At 38.0% G+C, this 21,948-nt stretch overlaps 1 pseudogene; it reads right to left on the reverse strand.

Annotated features, from left to right (window-relative positions):
* Positions 1-10,401: 10,401 nt before the first annotated feature.
* On the reverse strand, positions 10,402-21,371 carry LOC100408508 (eukaryotic translation initiation factor 3 subunit H pseudogene; annotated as a pseudogene).
* Between the last annotated feature and the right edge of the window lie 577 nt (positions 21,372-21,948).

The raw sequence follows: 21,948 nt of genomic DNA on the forward strand, positions 1-21,948 counted from the left end.
ATGTGTATGTGTGTATAGGTACACGCATTCATATGTGTATATAAATAGTATATGCATACATAGAAAGAGAATAATAAATATGGCAAGGGAGTAATAATTGGTAAATATGAGTAAAAAGTACACAGAAGTTCTTTGTACTATTCTTGCAACCTTTCTATAGGTTTTAAATTATTTCAACATAGAAACTTTTAAAAACTCAATTTTTAGATCATTGAACTTACATAACTGTTATCCAAACAACAAACTTTATTATAACATACATACACACACAGATGCATACACACAAAATTGCATAAGCTTCCCACTGCCCATATGAAGAAATTTTAAGCTCATAAACATTATGCTTAGGGAGTTTCTAAAATCAGTTCTCATCCTAATTTTCCTGCCTCATTTTTTCCTTTCTCTAAGGCACTCCTTACTCTATATATGCTGAAATGGTTACATGTATTTCTCCTTCTGTGTTTTTATTCCTGCTGTTCACTCTATAAGGTAAGCCCTCGCAGCTCCTCCACTGGTGATTTCCTATGCCTGCTTTGAAACCAAGCTCAAATACTGTTTCCATAATACCCTTCTCTACAGTGCTCAGCAGACAACTCTTCCCTCTTTTTGTGAACTGAATGTTGTGTTTTCCCCAAATTTTTATGTTGAAACCATAACCCCCAGTGTGAAACTCTTTAGAGATGGGGTCTTTGGGATTTGTGCCCTAAGAGATCTCTTTGTCTTGGGAAGATAGAGCAAGAAGGTTGCCATTTACAAGCCAGAAAGGGAGCCCTGCCCAGGAGCCAAATTAACTAGCACCTTGATCTTGGACTTCCCAGAATCCAGAACTGTAAGAAAATACAAAATACATTTCTGTTTTTTAATCTACTCAGTTTATAGTATTTTGTTAGGGCAGTACGAGCAGACTAATATACCTCCTCTGGGTATTCATAGAACTTTGCACAGAGGAAAAAGATAGCAGTTAGAACTCAGTCTTATTTTGGGTTGTTGATGAATCTTTCTCTCTGATAGGCATGTGAGTCCTGAGGACAGCAGCTATGTGTTTCATTTTTCTGTCCCCAATATACTGCCTGACCCATGGAGACCTTAAGTCCAGACTTGCTGAATGAATGAGACAATCTGAACCTGATCACTGCAATCATTCACTAACCATACTGTTTGGGTGTGGATTGATTGTTACTTTGCTTGAATTTGTGATGAGATGATTTCAGCAATTGACAGACAGCTAGTTTCTAGTGAAGCAGAGGCATTGTATGTACTCCTACTTGCCTCTTTCTATAACTTCAGTGATGGACTCAGTGACCTCAAGAGAATATCTTAATAAAGAATTTTGAATGCATTTGGTTGAAAACATTCTGAAAATAAACTTTTCTTTATGCATTTTATATGGATATGAACTAGACAATAAAGTATGCTTACAATAATCAAAAAGTTTTTAAAAATGAGATGCTGTTGTTAATAAATTATGAGTATTTATTTCTTTAGAGGTAGTACAAGTTAAACAATGGTAAGCATCTGGCTCATCTTTTAATACAAATATTTTTCTTATACAGTCCCCTCCCTACCCTCTTGCACAGAGTCATTTCAGCAGATATTTTATTGAAAATGAAACAAAACACTGGGCAGCCCATACTGCACAATGAAAGAAGTGTGTACAAGATCATTCCAAAGGGTAATACATGTTTCTAAATACATGTTCAAAATTGGAGGAGGGTTATGTATATATGAACTGTTTAGTCAATTTCAGATAAAATCAGGAAAAATTACTGGAAAAGTATGAACAGTGAATATAGTTCTAAGTCATTCAATAGCAATCTCTATCAACTCAGAGATTGCTTTTGCTTGTTTTCTTTGTTTTTTATTTCATTCTGTACAGGGCCTTGAACACTCAGTGACAATTTGTGGTAATTGCAAAGTCTACCATCACCATCCTGTGTTCTTTGGATAATCAGGTGGCCTAATTTCGAATGTCCAGAAACACATATTACTATAGCATTGTGTTAACTATGTCATGGAGTGGATTTATTTCTCGTCTGTCAGACAACGTGGCTGCTTCCACTGACTATTTATTCAACTAACACTGCCTGTTATATTGTATGTTGTAAGAGTTGGAGGCAAGTTGTTTTCTGGTAAGCATTAGACTCAGTAATTCTGGGAGTGTTTTTGTTTTTGTTTTAAGTTTGGCTTCAATCTTGTAAGAGATTTGTAAATCTCATAAATGTGTAAGGTAATATGGAATTTAATGTGACCTTGCTTACCCTTATATATTTTGAAATGAGCTGTTTAGACAGAAAATATTTGTTGATAAATATAAATGAAAACATAAGGAATATTGAACATGGAGACTAATTTGTCAAAGTAGTATGGTGGTGGCCTGACATAGCAGATGGAATGAGGGCTTTTTAATGAGAAATATCAGGGCCCACATTCTTATTTTGTGATTTACTACCTATATTTTTAAATCAATTTACATAAACTCTTGAGCCCCAAGTATATCTTCTATAAAATGGTGATAATGACACCCATCGTTTTGTTGCATTGTTTTGAAAATGAAAAAACGGTATATAGATTATGAGTTACAGTGCCTTGAGCATAATATATATTTATAATACACACTTTAGTAAATAGTGGCTTTTATGATTAATATTTTTTAAATCAAGAGGGCAAAATGAGATCAACTAAAATTTCTAATTATTACTTTTACTAAAAATTTTTATTTTGTTTAGAACAGCCATTAGTAAATTGAACTTATTAATATTATCTTATGATGTTTTATGAAGAGTAAATTAAGTAAAATTAGAATGATCTATTCTACTAGATGACACATAGAAAGCACTCAATGTGCTCATTTTATTCCCTCTTCCTCAACCACTATACACACAGCTCTCTTTTTTAGGTGGATTTCTTCCAAGATGGTCTAGAAAATAATTTTTTTAGACTTAGTCATTATTTATGTCATTTTGAATACACATACACACATACCACTCAAAAATGAAAAGGTCAATTACCTATTATCTGTCGTCTAGAATGGGTGCTATTATTGCTTCCTTATATAATGTTTAATTATGATGGCATTAACTTTTGTTCACATATGGATGTGGATAGTGTTTATATATAAGTAGATACATCTGTTTTTAGATATATGTGAATTATTCATCTTTGCGTATGTTAACTCAAATGTAAAAATAACCTAATGGTTGTTGTCTGTTTGTGCTACTATAACAAAATACCTGAGACTAGTAATTTATAAAGAGCAGATATTTATTTCTCATGGTTCTGAAGGCTGGGAAGTCCAAGATCAAGGTGCTAGCAGTATGATTGTCCAGTGAAGATGCAGACTCTGCTTCAAGATGGTGCCTTGAACACCATGTTCTCTTGAAGGGAGGAATGCTGCTGTGTCTTCATATGGCCAGAAAGCAGAAGAACAAAAGAGGAGCAAACTCCCTCTGTCAATCCCTTTTATTTTTTATTTAATTTTTTTATTGCATTTTAGGTTTTGGGGTATGTGTGAAGAACATGCAAGATTGTTGCTTAGGTACACACATGGCAGTGTGGTATGCTGCCTTCCTCCTCATCACCTATATCTGGCATTTCTCCCCATGCTATCTCTCCCCAACTCCCTACCCTTTGCTGTCCCTCCCCTATTTCCCCCGACAGACCCCAGTGTGTGATGCTCCCCTCCCTTTGTCCATGTGTTCTCATTGTTCAACACCCACCTATGAGTGAGAACATGTGGTGTTTGATTTTCTGTTCTTGTGTCAGTTTGCTGAGAATGATGGTTTCCAGGTTCATCCATGTCCCTACAAATGACACGAACTCATCATTCTTGATGGCTGCATAGTATTCCATGGTGTATATGTGCCACATTTTCCCTGTCCAGTCTATCATTGATGTGCATTTGGGTTGGTTCCAGGTCTTTGCTATTGTAAACAGTGCTGCAATGAACATTTGTGTGCCTGTATCCCTATAGTAGAATGATTTATAATCCTTTGGATATATACCCAGTAATGGGATTGCTGGATCAAATGGAATTTCTGTTTCTAGGACCTTGAAGAATTGCCACACTGTCTTCTACAATGGTTGAACTAATTTACACTCCCACCAACAGTGTAAAACTGTTCCTATTTCTCCACATTCTCTCCAGCATCTGTTGTCTCCAGATTTTTTAATGATCACTGTTCTAACTGGCATGAGATGGTATCTCAATGTAGTTTTGATTTGCATTTCTCTAATGACCAGTGATGATGAGCATTTTTTCATATGTTTGTTGGCCTCATGTATGTCTTCTTTTGTAAAGTGTCTGTTTATGTCCTTTGCCCACTTTTGAATGGGCTTGTTTGTTTTTTTCTTGTAAATCTGTTTTAGTTCTTTGTAGATTCTAGATATCAGCCCTTTGTCAGACAGGTAGATTGCAAAAATTTTTTCCCATTCTGTTGGTTGCCGATTCACTTTAGTGACCGTTTCTTTTGCTGTGCAGAAGCTGTGGAGTTTGATTAGGTCCCATTTGTCTATTTTGGCTTTTGTTGCCAATGTTTTTGGTGTTTTGGTCATGAAGTCCTTGCCTATGCCTATGTCCTGAATGGTTTTGCCTAGGTTTTCTTCTAGGGTTTTTATGGTGTTAGGTCTTATGTTTAAGTCTTTAATCCATCTGGAGTTAATTTTAGTGTAAGGTGTCAGGAAGGGGTGCAGTTTCTGCTTTCTGCACATGGCTAGCCAGTTTTCCCAACACCATTTGTTAAACATGGAATCCTTTCCCCATTGCTTGTTTTTGTCAGGTTTGTCAAAGATCAGATGGTTGTAGATGTGTTGTGTTGCCTCTGAGACCTCTGTTCTGTTCCATTGGTCTATATCTCTGTTTTGGTGCCAGTACCATGCTGTTTTGAGCACTGTAGCCTTGTAATATAGTTTGAAGTCCAGTAGTGTGATGTCTACCACTTTGTTCTTATTGCTTAGAATTGACTTGGCTATGTGGACTCTCTTTTGGTTCCATATGAAGTTTAAGCTCATTTTTTCCAGTTCCTTGAAGGTCACTAGTAGCTTGATGGGGATAGCATTGAATGTGTAAATTACTTTGGGCAGTATGGCCATTTTCACGATTCTTCCTAACCATGAACATGGAATGTTTCTCCATCTGTTTGTGTCCTCTCTTATTTTGTTGAGCAGTGGTTTGTAGTTCTCCTTGAAGAGGTTCTTTACATCCTTTGTTAGTTGTAATCCCAGATATTTTATTCTCTTTGTAGCAATTGTGAATGGCAGTTAATTCTTGATGTGGCTCTCTTTAAGTCTGTTGTTGGTGTATAGGAATGCTTGTGATTTCTGCACATTGATTTTGTATCCTAAGACTTTGCTGAAGTTGCTTATCAGTTTCAGGGGATTTGGGGCTGAGATGATGGGGTTTTCTAGATATACAATCATGTTGTCTGCAAACAGAGACAATTTGACTTCCTCCTTTCCTATTTGAATACCCTTTATTTCTTTTTCTTGCCTGACGGCTCTGGCTAGAACTTCCAGTACTATATTGAATAGGAGTGGTGAGAGAGGGCATCCTTGTCTAGTGACAGATTTCAAAGGGAATGATTCCAGTTTTTGCCCATTCAGTATGGGATTGGCTGTTGGTTTGTCATAAATAACTTTTATTATTTTGAGATACGTTCCATCAATACCTAGTTTATTGAGGGTGTTTAGCATAAAGGGCTGCTGAATTTTGTCAAATGCCTTCTCTGCATCAATTGAGATAATCATGTGTTTTTTGTCTTTGGTTCTGTTTATGTGGTGAATTATGTTTATAGACTTGCATATGTTGAATCTTGCATCCCCAGGATGAATCCTACTTGATCATGGTGGATAAGCTTTTTGATGTGCTGTTGCAATTGGTTGGCCAGTATTTTATTGAAGATTTTTGCATCTATGTTCATCATGGATATTGGCCTCAAGTTTTCTTTTCTTGCTGCGTCTCTGCCGGGTTTTGGTATCAGGATGATGGTGGTCTCATAAAATGATTTGGAAAGGATTCCCTTTTTCTGGATTGTTTGGAATCGTTTCAGAAGCAATGGTACCAGCTCCGCTTTGTATATCTGGTAGATTTTGGCTGTGAACCCATCTGGACCTGGGGTTTTTTTGGGTGGTAGGCTCTTAATTGCTGCCTTAACTTCAGACCTTGTTATTGGTCTATTCAGGGTTTCAAATTCTTCCTGGTTTAGGCATGGGAGGATGCAAATATCAAGGAATTTATCCATTTTTTCCAGGTTTTCTAGTTTATTTGCATAGAGTTCTTTGTAATAATCTCTGATGATGGTTTGTATTTCTGTGGAATCTGTGGTGATATCCCCTTTATTGTTTTTTATTGTATCTATTTTGTTATTCTCTCTTTTCTTTTTTATTAATCTGGCTTGTGGTCTATTTTGTTGATCTTTTCAAAAAACCAGCTCCTGGATTTATTGATGTTTTGAATGGTTTTTTTGTGTGTGTCTCTATCTCCTTCATTTCTGCTCTTATCTTAGTTATTTATTGTCTTCTGCTAGGTTTTGAGGGTTTTTTTTTATCTTGCTCTTCTAGCTCTTTCAATTTTAACAATAGGGTGTCAATTTTAGATCTCTCCTTGCTTCTCATGTGGGCATTTATTGCAATATATTTTTCTCTAGAGACTTCTTTAAATGTGTCCCAGAGATTCTGGTATGTTGTGTCTTCATTCTCACTGGTTTCAAAGAACATCTTTATTTCTGCCTTCATTTTATTGTTTATCCAGTCAACATTCAAGAGCCAGTTGTTCAGTTTCCATGAAGCTGTGTGGATCTGAGTTAGTTTCTCAATTCTGAGTTCTAACTTGATTGCACTGTGGTCTGAGAGACTATTTGTTATGATTTCCATTCTTTTGCATTTGCTGAGGAGTGATTTACTTCCAGTTATGTGGTCAATTTTAGAGTAGGTGCAATGTGGTGCTGAGAAGAATGTATATTCTGTGGATTTGGGGTGAAGAGTTCTGTAAATGTCTATTAGGTTTGCTTGGTCCAGGTCAGAGTTCAAGTCCCAGATATCCTTGTCAATTTTCTGTCTCATTGATCTGTCTAATATTGATGATGGGGTGTTAAAGTCTCCCACTATTATTGTGTGGGAGTCTAAGTCTCTTTGTAAGTCATTAAGAACTTGCCTTATGTATCTGGGTGCTCCTGTATTGGGTGCATATATATTTAGAATTGTTAGCTCTTCTTGTTGCATTGATGGTTTTATCATTATGTAATGTCCTTCTTTGTCTCTTTTGATCTTTGTTGGTTTAAAGTCTATTTGATCAGAGACTAGGATTGCAACTCCTGCTTTTGTTTTGCTCTCCATTTGCTTAGTAAATCTTCTTCCACCCCTTTATTTTGAGGCTCTGTGTATCCTTGCATGTGAGATGGGTCTGTAGGATAGAGCACACCGACGGGTTTTGGCGTTTTATCCAGTTTGCCAGTCTGTGTCTTTTGATTGGGGCATTTAGCCCATTTACCTTTAAGGTTAATATTGTTATGTGTCAATTTGATCCTGCCATTTTGATGCTAGCTGGCTATTTTGCCCATTAATTGATGCAGTTTCTTCATTGTGTTGATGCTCTTTACCATTTGGTATGTTTTTGGATTGGCTGGTACTGGTTGTTCCTTTCTATGTGTAGTGCCTCTTTCAGGAGCTCTTGTAAAGCAGGCCTCGTGGTGATGAAATCTCTGAGTACTTGCTTGTTCATAAAGGATTTTATTTTTCTTTCACTTATGAAGCTTAGTTTGGCTGGATATGGAATTCTGGGTTGAAAGTTCTTTTCTTTAAGGATGTTGAATATTGGCCCCCACTCTCTTCTGGCTTGTAGGGTTTCTGCTGAGAGATCTGCTGTGAGTCTGATGGGCTTCCCTTTGTGGGTAACCCAACTGTTCCCTCTGGCTGCCCTTAGCATTTTCTCCTTTGTTACAACCCTGGTGAATCTGACAATTATGTGCCTTGGGGTTGCTCTTCTTGTGGAATATCTTTGTGGCATTCCCTGTATTTTCTGGACTTGAATATTGGCCTGCCTTGCTAGGTTGGGGAAGTTTTCCTGGATAATATCCCAAAGAGTATTTTCCAGCTTGGATTAATTCTCTCCATCACATTCAGGTACACCTATCAAACATAGATTAGGTCTTTTCACACAGTCCCATATTTCTTGGAGACTTTGTTCATTCCTTTTTACCCTTTTTTATCTAATCTTGCCTTCTCATTTTATTTCATTGAGTTGATCTTTGACTTCTGATATCCTTTCTTCTGCTTGGTCAATTCGGCTGTTGAAACTTGTGTATGCTTTGCAATGTTCTTGTGTTGTGTTTTTCAGCTCCATCAATTCAGTTATATTCCTCTCTAAGTTGTTTATTCTCATTAGCATTTTGTCAAATCTTTTTTCAAGGTTGTTAGTTTCTTTGCATTGGGTTAAAACATGTTCTTTTAGCTTGCAGAAGTTTCTTATTACCCACCTTCTGAAGCCTGATTCTGTCAATTCATCATGCTCATTCTCCATCCAGCCTTGTTTCCTTGCTGGGGAGGAGTTGTGATCCCTTGTAGGAGGAGAGGCATTCTGGTTTTTGGTGTTTTCATCCCTTTTGCACTGGTTTCTTCCCATCTTTGTGAATTTATCCACCTGTCATCTTTGTAGTTGTTGACTTTCAGATTGGATCTCTGAGTGGATGTCCAGTTTGTTGATAATTAAGTTATTTCTTTCTGTTTCTTAGTTTTTCTTCTAACAGTCAGGCCCCTCTGCTGTAGGACTGCTGAGGTCCACTCCAGGCTCTGCTTGCCTGGAGATCACCTGCAGTGGCTGCAGAACAGCAAGGGTTGCTGCCAGTTTCTTCTTCTGCTATCTTTGTCCCTTGAGGATACCCGCCTCATGTCAGTCTGAGCTCTCCTTCATGAGATGACTTTTTGGATAAACGGGGGTCAGGGAGCTGCTTGAGGAGACAGTCTGTCCTTTATATGAGCTCAAGTGCTGAGTTGTGAGCTCCATTGTTCATGCAGAGCTACTGGGCATGTGCATTTAAGTCTGCTGCAGCAGAACTCATAAACCCCTTTTTTTTTCCCCAGGTGCTCTGTCCCAGGGAGTTAGGGCTTTATTTATGAATTTCTGTTGTGATGCTGTCTTTTTTCAGGGCTGCCCTACCCAGTTAGGAGGCAGCCTAGTCACTGTCTGTCTGCAGAGGCTTTGCTGAGCTGCTGTGGGCTCTGCCCAGCTGCTGTGTCAACTTCCCTGAAGTCCTGTTTATATAGGTATAGTTAGAGCTGCCTCAGCAATGGTGGCCCACCTCTATACTGGTGGACTCTCTCTGTAATGGTGGGCTGCCTTGGCAACGGTGGGCTGCCTCGGCAATGGCAGGCTGCCTCAGTGATGGTGGACTACCTCCATAGTGGTGGAGTGCCTCAGTAATGGCGTGCACCCCTCCCCCACAGAGCTGGACCATCCCGGGTTCAGCTGTGCTTGCTGTGAAACTCTCAATCCAGAGCCTTTCAGACTGCTGTTTTTTTGGTGGGGATGGAACCAGCCAAGCCTGATCACCTGGCTCCCTGCCTCAGAGCCTCTTTTTTTTTTTTCTTTAGTTGAATGGTCAACTGTCTCCCAGGTGTTCCAGTTGCCTGTTGAAAAGGTGCTGGGATCTGTGTGATTTCCTGTGTGGCGACCCACTGCACCAGCTGAAACAGTGGTGCTGAAACAGTGGTGCTGAGATCATGGTCCTTTTTTGCCTGGAAATCTCCTGGCCTGGCTCCCTGTGTCAGCCTCCTTGTCTATCAGTTGAATGGGTGACTCTGTATTCCTGGAGCTCCAATCGCCAGCTAAAATGGTGCCCAGACCCATGTATTTTGTACAGAGAATAGCTGCACCGGGGCACCAACCAAAATAACTGTGCTGGCCAAAACAGCTACACCAGCCAAAACAGCTGCACTGGCGAGCCATGGGGTTCCTCCGCTTGGGAATCTCCTGGTCTGTGGGCAATAAAAATTCATCTGGATATGCAGCGCCCACTCGCCCTCCATGCTTTTGCTGGGAGCGCCAATCCTGAGCTGCTCCTAATCAGCCATCATCTGTCAATCCCTTTTATAAGGGCACCTAGTCCAATTCATGAGGGCAAAGTCCTCATGACTCAGTCACCTCTCAGAGGCCTCATCTACCAGTACTGTTGTATTGAGGATTAAGTTTCCATAAAAATTTTGGAAAGAAAAAAAAGCATTTAAACCATAGCAGTCATGCACATAAGGAACATTCAAAATTTTGCCAACTATTAGAGTTTATTGCATATTTATTATGGCCAGATTTCCTTCTAGGACCTCACATACATAATCTTATTTAATCCCTACAAACTCTTTTTTTTTTCAAGATTTCTTTTATTATATCTAGAAAGACACTGTTATAGCCAAAATCAGTAATGACATTAAAGAAAACTTCCATGCTTTTCAATATGCAAATATATTTCTTCCAAGAATTGCCCTGATATGATTTCAAGTGTTCATGTTAACTTCTTTTCTGGAAAATTCCTTTTCTTCATTGTTATATTCTTGAAGAGTCTGGGCCATGAAGAGCTTGCCTAAGTTTTGGGCAGTGAACTCCTTGATGTTATGGCAGTAAGTGTTTATCTGCTGTGCAATGAGCAGTGAGTCCATCCTGACAGGAGGCTGTGGCTGTTTGAAGAATTTGAACAGGTCCTCCTCTGGGAGCAGGGATTCTTGTTGGCTCTGGTGCTACATATTCTCCTGCTGGTGATGCTGCCGATACTGATGTTTCTGCTGCTGCTGTTTACTAATAATCCTCATGTATGTGTTGTATTTAACTATATCTTGCCTCATTTTATCCACTCTGTCCATCAGCAACTGTAGATTCTTCCCCAAATGATTGCTGCTGGCAAGACTGAAGAATTCATATTTATCTGCTAAGCTGACTTCTTTTCAAGTTCTCAGTTAGGACATTGATCAGATTTGAATTTTAATTACAATTGACACTTCTTCAAACATGTAATCAGAGGTGATACTGCCTTTTTCAGTGCTTCAGGAGAAAATTCCTTCTCTTTACAAACTTCCATCAGTTTAGGAGTCATGCCTTTAGTGAGAGAGACCCTTGCTGTTTTTATGGGATCATAAATGAGAACAACAGATTCTTCAATGGCATGCTGGTAACTGAACTGAGAGTCCAGGAGCACCCAGGTAATGAATGAACCATAGAATGTGGACTGGTACCAGCCTACATGAAGATGATCAGTGTTTACATGGCAAAGGCTCTGCATCATTTCCATCTGATATTGGACTTCATCAAAGTCAGCATCATATTCTGTGTGCTGAGGGAAAGGAAAGCAGTTAGTAATTTCAAGCCGATCTACAACCAGGTCCAAAAGCACTCCTTGAACAACTTCAGTTCTTCGTCCTTCTTGATAATGTTTGATTATCTTTAATACCACAAGGCCATCTATCTGCACTTGCTTCATGGCTGAATCTCCGGAGCCACCTTCGCCTTTGCCTTTCCCTGCTGCACTGGTGGTGGAACTGGAAGAGGTGGCAGTAGAGCCAGTGCCTTCCTTGTGGGATGCGATCTTTCCAAGAAGACAGGAAGAAAGAGAATCTCTACAAATTCTAACAGGAAAGTACTATTTTACAGATGAGGAAGCCAGGGCTCTAAGTCTGGGCCCTATGACTTGTGCCTTTGGAATCCTACATTCTCCGTTTGTCTCCCCTAATTTAGAGGTAGCCATTTCTCATCTCTTTTTTTAGTCCTTTTTCTTCTCAGTCTCTACAGGTGGAAGGGTGTGTCCTTGGTCCTCTCCTTTTCTCTGTGTATTCTCCCTTCTGGGTTGTTACATCTAATGAACTGCCTTTTAAATATACTTACAAATCATGTAGGCAAAATAATTATTTTTTTCCAGTTACTGGTGATATCCGCTGCTTCTCCAGCCATTCACAATAATCTCCATCCAGATGCCTAACAGGTTTTCAACGCTTACTATGTCCTTCTTGACATCTTCCCCTGAAACCACTCACTGTACTCCTACTCCAGTTTTCCTCATCTTGGTCCATGGCTCTGCCGTTTATTCAGTTAAATACAAAAACCTAGCAGTCATCATTCATTTCCCTCTTTTTCCTTTACCTATATTCAGTCTACCAACAACTCCTTTTGTCTCTGTCTTCAAAATATATCCCAAGTCTGCACACTTCTCAGCGTATTTATCATGTCCACTCTAGTATATGGCACCATCAACTCTCACCTGGACTACAGCAAGACTCATAGCCCTGCTTCCACTGATCTTCCTAATAGTCTCCTCTCTGCATACAGACAGAACAAGCTTTCTAAACTGTAAAATTGGAACATGTAATTTTCTTTCTCAAAGGCCCTTTGTAATGTCTTCCCATTACACTTAGAATAAATCAGAATGTCTTGTGATGTCACAAGGTCTCTGTGCCCTGCTTTGCCTATGTGTCCAGCCTCAACTCATTTCCGATAGCTGGTTAGGTGTGCTCTGACCATTCTGCCTTCTTGCTGCACTTCCAATGTGCCAAGATCCTCCTCATCTCAGCTCTTCACACATGCTGCACTTCTGTCTGAAATGCACTTCCTCAGACTTTTATATGGCTTGATCTCACATCATTTATATTTTGCTCAAATGCCACCTCCTCAAAGACTGTCTTTGACCAATATATCTAAAACTGCATCCACAGCTCTGCCCAAGGTTCTAGGAAGACCTTGTCCTTCTTTTGTACTTTTTACAGCATTTGCCACCATCTAAAACTATATCATTTTTATATACTTCTTGACTTTCATATTGCTTGTCTCTCCCACCAGAATATTAGCATCCTGAGGGCAGGAAGATGAAGCATCTAGTTCAATTCTATATCCCTAGTGCCCAAAACAATCAGTGAAATATAGTAGAAATAAAGAATGACACAATGAAAGAAAGAAAGAAAATGAATTGTTTCCAATTGTGATTCTGTTTGATTCCATTAGGCTATGCTGACTCTTCACTGTGTGTAACGTTTTGCTTGTAACAACAAAAAATTGGCAACAAACTACATGTCTGTTAATAAAGGACTATTAATAAATCATGGAGCATGCATATAATAAAATGCAACAATAAAAATTAACTAAGAAAATAAAAATGTACTAGCTCTAAAATAAAGTGAAAAGGCCTGTTGCAGAACAGTGTGCTTTCGCCATCTGCTTTCCTGCTCTCGGCCTTTGCACTCACTATTCCTTCTATCTGAAATGCTCTTCTCCAGATCTCTCATGTGTCTCTTAGATAGTACCTCCCAGAGAATGTTCCAACACCAAGTTTAAAGTATCTTTTACCCCTTTCACTCACTAATCTCTTGTTTTGCTCTATTCTGCATAATAGTTATCACCATCCAAAATTCCATTTACTCATCTGCAAATGTAAGGCAGGGACTTGACAGTCTTATTTGCTGCTGCATTCTCAGGGCCTACAACAGTGCCTGGAGTAACGTTGAAAAAAAAAAAGAGAAATGAGAGAGAGATAGATCTGATTTTCCAATCAGGTTCTTTTGGATAGGAGAGTAAAATTACCACCATATGCTACCCTTCATGTTTAAAAACTTAAGTGTGCTTTTAGGCTGATAGGGACCTTAGAGGTCATCTAGTCCAAACCATGATTTTGTCAAAGGGTGGATTGAGAAGGGTATTAAATATTGTGTGGAGGTCCAATGAAAATGAAAGTCAATAGTGATAGGATGACTTTTTATGCTTCTGAACTCTGAGTTATGTAATGTGCCACTTAATTTTAAAATAACCTCCATAAATATATTTTGAAAAATATCAGTGAGATGGTAGCCAGGTAAATAATTCAGGCACAAGCCCTAAGGGATTTGGAGGAAGATAAATCACTGTGGACACAGTCATTGATCAGAACAGTCTTCCTGAAGGAGGACATCAGCTGGCCCTTGAAGGACAGAAGAGATTTAATGCTGAGGAGGGAAAAGGAGCATTTCAGGAAAGCATTGCAGCAGTGAGCAGTGGTGGGAGAGGTCCAGGTATAGGACCCAGACCTTGAGGGAGAAACCTATAAGGACTTAACAAGAAATTAATTGTGACCCATAATATAGTTAGCTCAGAAATAGAAACTGGAACATCAGTCTTTAAATCTTTAGGGCCTGTACTGGGGAGACTTACTTTCTTAAAAAGTATTGTTTTAGGGTGGGTGTGGTGGCTCACGCCTATAATCCCAGCATTTTGAGAGGCCAAGGTGCATGAATCACAAGGTCAGAAGTTCAAGACCAGCCTGGCCAAGATGGTGAAACCTCGTCTCTACTAAAAATACTAAAATCAGCAGGGTACAGTGGCAGGTGCTGAATCCCAGCTACTCTGGAGGCTGAGACAAGAGAATCGCTTGAACCCCAGGAGCGGAGGTTGCAGTAAACTGAGATTATGCCATTGCACTCAAGCCTGGGCGACAGAATGAGATTCCATCTCAAAAAAAAAAAAAGTATTGTTTTAAAGATTTTATTTTTTCTATAGACAGATAATGTAAGTCAAACAGTAGTTACACACTGTTATGGATTGAGTTGCATAAAAATATTTTGTTTTCTTTTTATTTCTACATTTATATAAATACGTAGGCCCTGGAAATGAAGTAGGAAATAATACTGCCAAGTCCCTGCTTTACATTTACATATTGGTAAACGTAATTTGGGATGGTGATAACTACCATACAGAAAAATAGAGCAAGGTAATTAATTAATGAGTGAGGGGTGTAAGTGTGTGTGTGTGTGTGTGTGTGTGTGTGTAAGTCCTCTCTAGTACCTCAGAATATGATCTTAGTTGGTGGTATGGTCATTGCAGATATGATTACATAAGATGAAGTAACACTGGAGAGATGGACCCCTAATCCAATATGACTGGTATCTTTATAAGAAGATCCCATGTAAAGACAGAGCTAAACATGCAGAACGCCATGTGAAGGTGAAGATGCAGGCTGATATTGGAGTTATGCTCCTTAATCCAAGGAATGCCTGGATCTATAAGAAGCTGAAAAAGGCAAAGAAGGAACCTCCCCTGTAGGCTTCAGAGGGATCATGGCCCTGCCAATACCTTGATTTCTAACTTTTAGCTTGCAGAACTGTGAGACAATAGATTTCTGTTATTTTAAGCCATGCAGTTTATGATATTTTATTATGGCAGCCTTAGGAGACTAATACAGAAACTCTGCTTTTACAACCCAATTTTGAAATGAAGCCAAATAGAAGAAAACCATCACTTGCTTTGTAACTGGGTTTATGGGACATTTGACAAATTCAATTAGAACTTTGTATATCTATTTGTTGATTTAGTGATAGTGATTGGTTACTTAATACCTATAAATGCAAGCATCATTAAATTCTTTGAACAGAGTTCTTTATAAATTAATTGCAAGCATAGTTGGAGTAAGTCAAGCCACAAACTAAGTGAATCACCGGTAGAATCAGACATAGATCTTTTGTTTTCATTTTTGTATCTTAAAACCTCAATCTTCAACAGGCTTTCTTTTTCTCTTATTTTAGTTAAAGCATTAATTCCTATGTACATTTCATCCAATGATTTAGGCAACAATCATTGCATGAATCTATTCATATAAGATAATGAATAGATTTTAACTTTTTTGGTTTTAAGTTCATGAACTAAATGACTATCATATAGTCATTTATTATGCTTATTTAAGTATAACAAGAGATTTAGGACTCACTATGCCAATAATCTTGCTAACTTATGTGCTGAATCAGAGAGAAAATTCATAGAGAAATGAATTATGTATAAACTTAAACTGCCTGGGCAGATAGCTGTTTTCTGTTGTTTACAGAGAGAAAATCAAGTTATATCAGGTTTACATTTTACTTATCTTTGTTTTTAAGGCTGTCAGCCATTGCCTTGATGATTTCCTTTCTCCTGTTTTTTTTTCTGTCAGTTCTATCTCTTATATTAAGCCAAGATTTAATGTTTTGTCTTTCTTTTCTGGTCCATGTGTTTTCACAATAAGGATAAGAGATTTTGCTTTGTTATCATATGGCAGGTCCATAAATAGGAAAAAAATCTTATTAAAAAAATCATTTCTAGTATGGTTTGCAACATGTTTAAATTATTGCTCCCCCTTCCTTTACTCAACCTCAAATTTAATTCTTAACTCAGTTTTTCTTATTTTTTCTACTTGAGGGTCATGGGAACAAGTTTGAGGTTGGTCACATCATATGGGTTTTAACCTTTATAGTTATCTTGTAACCCAAACAAACATTAGTCATTCTGATAAAGGTTAGAAGAACAGTTTGGACATCTCATAGGACTTTGGCTCAGATAAGTTCTTCCATTAATACATTTTCTCAGGAAAGTGTCTTCATTTTTGCTTTCCTGACTTCTGGTCTCCTGTAAGTTTTCTAAGTTTCATCTGACTCTAAAATACTTTAAAATAATGCTCTGGACGAAATATATTTGGGGAAATTGTTAGATTTGCTTTATTCATTAGATAGTGTTATTTTGAGGGAAATTATTATTATATTAAATTATTACAAATATTTATTTTATAGTTCCTTTACACTTTTTCTTAGCCATTGCTTATCTATTCGTGTTATAAGTGGAGGCCAGTAGATAACCCCTTATGGAACATTATTACAGAAAGGTGTTTAAGGAGATGGCTGGAGCTACAAGCAAAGTTAAGTTTCTTTATCTCTCAGGGACGCTAAATCAAAGCTTCATTTAGCAATATTTGCTTCTGATGTGTGGCTCCAGAAAGAGCTACACTCAGGTAAGGAACCTGTGTCTGGAGGTGGGCTCTGGAATTATTGTTTTACCATCTGTCTTCCAGCCCCAGAGTGAAATTCTTGGAGGAAGTTGAGTGGGGAGACATGGGGAAAGTCCTGGGGATTCACCTCCTAACTTTTAAGGTTGTTTCGGCAGCTTCCTCCATCTGTCTAGAAATCAGTACATTCCCTCATCAGTACAGTGAGGGAATACCCACTGACATTTACTTAACATTATGTGCCAGGCACTACTCCAAATACTTTACATGTAAAATTAGTTAAATCCTCAGAACTCTGTGAGGGTGAAAGATCCAACACACTCATACCCTCTCGATTCTCCCTGCCCTGCCTGCTTTTCCCTCCTGTTGTCTCATCACCATCTGATACACACACACACACGCGCACACACACACACATATACATCTCAGAATATGTATTATTCTTTTGTACACATTATGTTTTCAGGGTTTTTTTTTTGTCAGTTTCCTTGCTCTAGGATATAAATGTCATAAGGGCAGGAACTTCCATTTGTTTCATTTATTAGTATAACTCTAAAACAGAGCCTGACAAGAAATAATTATAAAATCAATGTTGAATGAATAAGGTACATAGATCAAGTAATTTATTAATGTTCACCAAAACAGTAATGGGGCAGAGTTGTGAATTGGTCCCAGATGGTTTATCTCCAGATCCCCTACTCTAAAGCACTGTGTTACACCGACTAAAATTAGGCAACCAATGGCTTCCAAGTCCTGGTTTCATCATGCCGGTTTCACATCAGAATTACCTGCGGTGTTTTAAAAGCTACAAATGGGGCCGAGAACAGTTGCTCACGCCTGTAACCTCAGCACTTTGGGAAGCCAAGGAAGGTGGATTAAGAGGTCAGGAGTTCCAGACCAGCTTGACCAACATGGCAAAACCCTGTCTCTACCTAAAATACAAAAATTAGCTGGGAATGGTGGTGTGCATCTGGAATCCCAGCTACTCAGGAGGCTGAGGCAGGAGAATCTCTTGCACCCAGGAGGTGGAGGTTGGAGTGAGCCAAGATCCTGCCGCTGCACTCCAGCATGAACGACAGTGTGAGACTCTGTTTCAAAAACAAAAGCTACAAATGCCTGCTGCTCCCTACTCTTCCCCATTACATACTCTGAAGGAATTTAGTGAGTTTGGAGTCACAACATTTTGTCCTAAAACTCCCAAGTGAACTTAGTTTGCACCTAAACTAAGCATAGCTTAAGTTTATCTTAATAACACCCTTAATTTTAGAAATTTTTTAAATGTATTCCAAAAGAAGTCGAGATTGAATCTTTTGTTTAAAGGGACAGATGGAAGATAGTAGGAGCAGAGCTTCCTTCTGACATTGATTCATGGTTGGGTTTATGGCTGAGTTCATGGATCTTTCTATAATGATTTTCCAGTTGATTCTAAATGTTAAGTAGGATTGGCCTGTGACTGGTATCTAGAGACCTTACTATAGACTGGCAGTAAACTCATAATAATCTATATGATTTAAAATCAGTTGTTTAACCACAGTATAATTTCATAATTATTCTTCTCTTTCAAATATTGGTGTTTAACAAGTGGACAGTCTAAACCTACCCTGGGACTGGACCTTTGGAACTAGTTCCAGTTTTCAAGTAACGAACCACATTATACTAGATGAGTAAGACTTAAATGATTTTGTCAAAGCATTACCCCTCAAGTCAATCTTTACTAGAGCAATGTAATGGAACTTGGAACAGAATGAGCTGAAATGACAGCTAGCCCAGAAAGATTGGTATTTGGTTGTGCTATAGATGACTTTCTAATCCTACAACTAATTACATAAAGGAAGATATTTAACAAATGCCTTGGAAACTGATTAAGCTGCTTCTTCCTTCTTCGTCTACTACTACTACTGCTTCTACTACTGCTGCTGCTGCTCCTACCACTATTACTACTACTACTGCTACTGCTACAACATTTAATGTGTTGTACAGGTACCTTAACTCATTTACTTCTAAGAAATTCTGTGAGCTTATGTTAGCATGGATTATCCAAAAAGCAGATACTGATTCAGCATTCAATGTGCAAGAAATGTATTAGGGTAAATGCCTGTGAGATAAAAATGTGAAGGGATCCCAGAGACACTAGAAGAGCCTTGAATGCAAGTCTGACCCTGAAGAAAAGATAGAGAAAGGGAAGAATGGTGTAAGCATTTCAGACTGCTGTTCAGTTCTGTGAAAACTTAGCAAGGCTGTTGGGAGTCACCAAGCCAAAGCCAACTATTAAAGGATTCCCTTGTCTCATGGGATTGGGCATGCCTTTGTATTTCTGCTGCACACAGTCATGGCTGGGAGCAGCCTAAGGGAAAATATAGGCCTCAGTGGATTTCAGAGCAGAGCAGCTGGGGATTTCAGTCAATTCTACTCCCTGCAGTCAAAATCTAGGAGGCATATTGTTATGACCAATATTCTCATATTTAGACATAATGTTCTAGAGATTCCGAGAAGTTACTCTTGGCTATCATCAAGATGTGTCTTTTCCAGGATGATTTCATTTTACACATTCTTTAACTTGGTTATTATCAGTCTTGTGCTAAACTCTAACCCATGTAGATAATTTTTAATAAGGGTGCTTAGTAATTTAAAAACATAAAATCTACACTGCTAGTCTCTAAATCTTCTAAGAAAAGTTTAATGCTAAACAAAAGGGGGGTGTTTATGTGTGCATGTGTGTGTTTGTATCATGTATATGTATACATACACACACACATAGTATTGGGTAACATAAATTTATTCAGCTGGTTATTATAGACCATTAAAGGAACTGTATTGCCTTATCTAAACAAAGTGTGCAATTGTTTGGGTTTAGTTACTCTGTGTTTATGAGTATTGTGAATTTGTCACTTGGGCTTTCACCTCAGTCTGCTGCTTTCATAGGTCCTTTTTGATTTCTACTTCTTGAAATAATAGTTGTCACTCAAAGTTCAGAGGTGAGAGAAACTGGTAACATGTCAGGGAAACAAGAAAAATTGTCATTTACTATTATTGATCAATTTGGTTTTTTATTATTTCCTTGGAAATTATACACAATCAGAACAACTATTTGAAGATTTTTAAAACCTCAAATAGTATAAAAATAGCATTTATCCTAATCGAAGCCAGTTTTATTCACTGTATTTCTTTGATCAAACAAGGAGTGGACAAATATATATTGAGCACTTGCTGTATGCCGTGCTGAGGCATTTGACATTCATGATTTCATTTTTTGTAGCACTATAATTATTATACTTCACAACAAGCCAGTGGGCTAGGTGTCATTATGCACATTTGAGATGTGGGGGAGGAGACTAAAAAAGCAAAACTAACTTGCCCATGGCTCTCAACTAGTAAGTGGCAAAACTAGCAACTTTACAACTATCTGATATCAAAACTCCAGTCTATGTTTCTCAGCTATACATATTTTTTTAAATGAAGGAAATTAAATTTCAGCATCAAATTACCTGGATAATTTAGAAATGAAGGGTTAAAAGTAAATAGAAAATGAGAAATTTAAAAATCTTTTTTTTGGGAAGGAAATATCCAAATAGTAAAATGAATTAAATCACCTTCTTCTCTACTTGCTTATGATAACAATAAACATGCTAACATACCCTATAAAGCACATTGCAGAAATATCTGGGAAAACCGTGTGCATAGTAAATATGTATTGATATATTTACAAATGATTTAAAGATGACTGAAATAGAGGACAGAATGCCCCAAATGCTCGGATTCTGTTTAGGGTGAAACCATTGAAAAAAATGCTTCAGTAGTCTTTTCTATAAATTGAGGGGAATAGGCTAGGTCATCTCCAGACTCTCTTCAGTTCTAAGATTATTTATTCTTTCTTTAATTTTTCTAAGCACTTTGAGGTAGTGCTGTCCATTCTTAAGATGTTCATTGAAAAATAAATATTATAGGGGATAGATGAATAAACTTGGCTGCTTACTTCGAGGATTTCTTATAGATTAGTTAACATATACCCCTGTGTTAGAGCAGATAGGTTATGCTGTAGTAACAAACCAACCCTTAATACTCAGTGATCTAAGATACCAAAAGCTTGTGTTGAGGTAATGATATGTATTTACTGTAAGCAGGGGAACTCTGTTTTTTAGTTATTCAGGGATACATGCTAACAAGCACCCAAGCTATTCAAGTTTGCCAACTATTATGCTATAGTGAATGAGGAAATATAGTGTATCTAACACTGCCCCTTAAAGCCTCTGCTCACATCCATTGACCAAAGCAAATTACATTGTTATGTCTTACATGGAAAGAAGAGGTAGGGAAGTACAACTTAGAAGAGGTCTGAATTGAATGTATTTGTTGAAAAACCCTAATGGATGTCATAAAACTAATATAATGTGAAATGAGAATCTGGTCATATCCTGGTCTTACTGAAAATCCTATACTACAGTGCCTTATTATGGCCCTTGGGGTAAATATAGTATCTTGACATGGCCCTTGAGGCTCTGTTGATCTGACATTCACCTTCAAAACTTCATCTTTTGATTCTTCCCCTTTCACTTACTTCACTGCAGTCATGTTGGTCAACTTGTCTGATGTGTTAGTTTCATAAATATGTTCTTCTCCCTCCTGTTTATACATCTTTGCACTTGTGTTTAGTCTACCCACTTTTCCATAAGCTGAATCCTACCCCCACCTTCACAACTCAATTTAAACATGACTTACTCTTGGTAACTGTCCCTGAGTTTCCAGGTAAATATCCCGTTATGTGTCTAAGAGCACCTGATGCATTTTCTCAGGATATAAGTTGTGTCTATTTAACTCACACCCACAGCACAATACCCAGCACACAATCAAACACTCAAATATTTGTTGGCCAAATCTGGGTTTTGGATTAGTGCCCAAAGCTTACATTACCAGATTTCACAGGAAGAATAGACAACTTTACCAGCAGAGCTGTTAGGAACGGGATCCATACCAGGATTGCTTATATAAGAGGGCCATCATAGCTGGCTGCTTCTTAGGTATATATTTTATTGCAAAGGTTACTCTCAATATCAGAATGTGTTCCTGCTTAGTTCTAAATTGTGGGACTTCTAAATCTTGTTTCGTCCTTTTGTAAAAATGAGATTTTCTAGCAAGAATACGTAAATGTTTTCATCCTCCAAGAGTCTAGGATATATTTCTAGATAAAGAACTTATTAGATACTAGATAAGT

This window comes from Callithrix jacchus, chromosome 4 (assembly GCF_049354715.1).
Source record: "Callithrix jacchus isolate 240 chromosome 4, calJac240_pri, whole genome shotgun sequence".
Lineage (NCBI taxonomy): Eukaryota > Metazoa > Chordata > Mammalia > Primates > Cebidae > Callithrix > Callithrix jacchus.